The 4494-nt window shown below is 43.2% G+C and overlaps 1 pseudogene; it reads right to left on the bottom strand.

The window, feature by feature from the left end:
* Positions 1–3478: 3478 nt before the first annotated feature.
* Positions 3479–4283, bottom strand: LOC110571169 (annotated as a pseudogene).
* Between the last annotated feature and the right edge of the window lie 211 nt (positions 4284–4494).

Consider the following 4494-nt stretch of genomic DNA (forward strand, 5'->3'; position numbering starts at 1 on the left):
CTTTCTTTCTTTCTTTCTTTCTTTCTTTCTTTCTTTCTTTCTTTCTTCCTTCCTTCCTTTCTTCCTTCCTTCCTTCCTTCCTTCTTCCTTCCTTCGACAGAGAAAGAGACAGGGAGAGTGGGATCACAAGCAGGAGGAGTGGGAGAGGGAGAAACAGGCTTCCCGCTGAGCAGGGAGCCGGATGCGGGGCTCGATCCCAGGACCCCGGGATCATGACCTGAGCTGAAGGCAGATGCTTAACAATGGAGCCACCCAGGCACCCCAAAGTCCCATTTTAGAATCTCCTTCTAGGACCCCTCCTGGCTTCTGCTTTAGGTCAATATTCCCGGAAACAGACTTTGAGATGTAGATTTGCATGTGAGAATTTCACTGGTGAATGCTCTCAAATTCAATACTGCTGAAGTGGATTTGAAGGCATTGAAAGAGGTAGGATTAGGCAGGAGAGATTGACACTGCCTTGTAGTTGCAGTACAGCAACTCTGGAGTTTATATGGCTCTTAGGATTGTCCCTAATTAAGGCACGAGGGACTGGCCCTTTTATTCCCTCCCCCCGCCCCCATCCCAGTTAACGAGTCATTGGGTGTCCACTGCACTGCCCCTGGGGAGAGGCGCAACCTTGGGTTATGTGGCTCTGATTCCAGGAGAGGATCTCAGCTATGGGCTGTTAGTACCCTATCGTCCTGGAAGCTGGGGTGTGAGTGGCTTTGTCAAGAAGGCTGCTTGTGGGTGGCACACCCCACATCTACTCCATTAGATCCTAGGCATAGGGTGATCAGCTTCTATGTAAAACACCAATACATAAAACTTTAGAGTGCCCAGAACAACACTCAGCCCTTGTTCTCAAGGTAGAGGGCAGGAAACTCCTATTGGAGGCAACATCTGTAAAGTTAAGATCCAGACTTTGCATCTTGCACCCCTTTCCTCAACCTGGATGTTAAGAGTGAAATTCCCTAATAATTACTAAAATTCTCTTCTAATCACAGGGGAAGTTATGTTTCTGCAAATTTGCACTTTCATGACCTGAAGGCCCTTTCTTCTCATTACCATACTTGAAGGCTGGCAGAGTTCATGCTGAGCATGTGGGCAGTCACTGACATATTTCTATAAATAAATGGTGAAAATATCTCAGTGGAGACTAAGTATTCAAACATATGTGCAAAATTTACAGTGGGGTCATCACCCTGAAAATAGAAATCTTAGACAAGACATCCCATTCATTAACAGTTGTACATAAAGGACTTAATCAAACATGTAGTGAATTCACAGAAATAGATAACCTTGCATGCCCATTAGACTATCCCTGCAAACACACTACCTCGGTATACAAATGATTAACTCCTTAAGTTCAAAGAAAAATTAGATCATGGGCTAGGTCATATATGAGACCAAATGATTCCATTTATTGTATGATTAATATTGCTGTCTCATTTTGTGATATACTTAGCTGTAATCGTCTGTCATAGACTTTAGTCATTTATATAACTTAAGCACAATTTCTTTTGGGCATGAAGCCATATTAACCATAAAGTTTTGAAATTTCTGATGAAGTTTTACTGACAGTAAGAAATTTCAGTATTACAAACAAGTAATTATTTGATATAAAATCTCAGTACCAAAGTGTTTCATTTTTTTTTCCACATCAGTTTCTTCTCTCCTTTCTTGCTGTCTCATTTATTGAGAGCAAATAGATATTGGAGAGCATGGACTTGTGTACAATCAACTGTAACACAAACAGGCACTGTCCTATTTGTAACTTTTTCATAAAAGTGAAGAAATGAACACTGAAGAGCCATACATTTAAACCCAGATAGAGGGGTGCCTAGGTGGGTCAGTTGGTTAAGTGTCTGACTCTTGATTTCCACTCAGGTCATGATTTCAGGGTCATGATCTCAGGGTCATGAGATTGAACCCTGCATCGGGTTCTGCACTAAGTGTGGAGCCTGCTTGGGATTCTCTCTCTCTCCCTCCCTCTGCCCCTCCCCCTGCTCGCATGCTCTTTCTCTCTCAAAAAACAAAACAAAACAAAAAACTCAGAGATAGTTCTGTTCATAAAATGCTAATGTTAACATACTATATAGCTGTCCCATATTTTTTAATAGCTGAATAAATACATTTGATGTTATTCAAAATATGCATAACATAGAATAACCTCTATATTAAGTTTCTAGGATGTTAGACACAATTATCTCCTTAGCCAGTATTAGGCAAGGTCCAAGTCATTCACAGCACAACAGACTTGTTGATTTAGGACTTTTCCCCTCCCTCCCTCCCTCCTTCCTTCCCTCCTTCCCCTTTAGGGAAAATACTCTAATGGCCTCTTTTCTGTCTTTAGCCTCTCTGTATTCCTCTGAAGAATTTTGGAGTGTTGATTGTTCTCTTTAGAATGAGTTCCTTTTCTCTTAGTTTTCCTGGTCTCAGGATTACTTTCCAATCTGTTTGTTCCTTCTTTGTTTCTTCTAGTAATTTCTCCTCCTGTATTCTTTAAATATGGATGTTACCCATGGTTCTGCCTTTTCCTTCTAGGTTATTCTTCACTTTCTGTCTTTTCTGCTTCATCTGTGTCCATTACTCCAGCATGACCTATATGCCAATGGCTTCCAAATCTCTCTTTAGACATAGAGGGCCAACTTCACAAAGATGTCCTACAGGCTTCTCATATTCGACCTCAAATTGAATCACTGTGCACATGGTGAAGTTCAATTTGAACAGTCACAAACTGGGAGGCAGAAATGTAACTTTATGTTCTACAATATCTCATGTCCCCCCCAAGTGATAGCATATTTATTTGGAAGACAGTAGTTTCAAAATTATCTCCCAAACTCAGAATCTATGGGCCATGGTACACACCCTAAGTACATGAGTGAAATCTTCATTAATTGTTCATTTATTAAATAAATTTTAAGTTAACTGATTATGTAATGTTTTCCCACATTTTTGTGATAAGAATCATTTAGAGAACTGGAGATTAATTAATTCCACTAATTAAAACAGGGCCTGGTATGGGCCAGTAACTTGGAAATTTTTATATTTACAAATATCCCCAGATGATTATCATGATCCAAGAAAATTTGGGAAATGCTGACTTGAAACATGCTTTTCAGCTTCCTTTAGATTTTAAGTCTTGAACTACTAATCCCTGAATGACCCATGGAAAAGTCTTATCCAGTCCACTTTAGGAAAGGAAAGCAAGTTTTCGGAACATTTGGTTTGATAAATTCTCTTTGGAAGCATCACAAATACTTTATTCTGGTTGTTTCCTAGAAGATACTGTTTCTCATTTCCATTTCTAGCCCATTGTCTTCTAGATCACATTTTCCTTGGAGATCCATCTTCCTTGAGTTGAGACATAGCAATCCAATTAAATCACTGTTAAAAATTGGTTGCTTATTAAAGGACTGTCACCTCAAGTAACCTTTGCTTCCTTCTGTCTTCTCCCTTCGCTCCTAAAACTTAGGAAGTTAGGGTGCTTTGTATGGACTCAATATTTTGGCCTTTCCACCTTAAATCTCATATTACCAACCCCGTTTATGTCGGCCTGAATTTCAATTTTTTTTTTTTTTTAAACAGGTCCCATTCCTTGGGCGTCCTGGTCCAGATAATGCCTCCTTCTTGCATGTAGAGGATCGGAAAAATCATGGAGGATTTCATACCTCCTGCCTGAGTTTGCCATTGACCTTCGGCCAGAGCTTCAGGTTGTGAGGGCCAGGGATCTTCTCTTTGGGCACAAACGAGCTGATGGGGCTGAAAACCGTGAAACTCATGGCCAGAGCCAGGTCAGCCCCTTCTTGCACTCATCCTGCACATTGCTGGTGGTCATATCCACGGCAAAGCTGGCCACATAGTCTGTGGCTGTGGCCTCTGGGAAGACGCAGCCACGCTTGCCCACCACCACACCAGCTCGAGCTCCAGGGGCAGGCTGAGGCTGTAGGTGGGCTGGAGGATGGCCAACCCCTCGCGGGCGTAGGTGGTAGACAGCTTCGGGAAGAGCACCTGCCCGGCTCTGAACTGCTCTCTGCAGCTCCAAGGTGTGGTTCACGTAGTACCTGCCCACAGACGCTGTATTCTTCCCCAACTCCTGGAAGCTGGACAGCTGCCCACAGGCTGCCAGGACTCTGGCCCGTCCCCCCTGAAGTCAGCGGATTTTGCCAGGCCGGGTCACGTGACACGAACGCCTACAGCGACCCGGAGAGGACGAACTACCTTAGGACGTCTCGCGTGGCGTTCCGCGGGCGAGTAGCGTCGCGGCGCTCCGCCTTCTAGGAGCCACGCTCCCGCGGCCTCATCCCTCCCGCCTGATACCTGGAGAGAGGGAAGGCTTGGGTTCCACAGTATCTCCGTTTGTTCTCAGGTTTGAGGATGGATGGTCTTATTTTTTTTTTTTTTTTCTGGTAATTTCTCAATCTATCAAATTTTCCTCCTGCTCTTAAGGATTCTCTTTTCTCTCTACTCCTTCCCAAGAGGGCACTTGGGTGCTTCTAGAAGGAAGCTTTTATA

Source organism: Neomonachus schauinslandi, chromosome 1 (genome assembly GCF_002201575.2).
Source record: "Neomonachus schauinslandi chromosome 1, ASM220157v2, whole genome shotgun sequence".
NCBI lineage: Eukaryota > Metazoa > Chordata > Mammalia > Carnivora > Phocidae > Neomonachus > Neomonachus schauinslandi.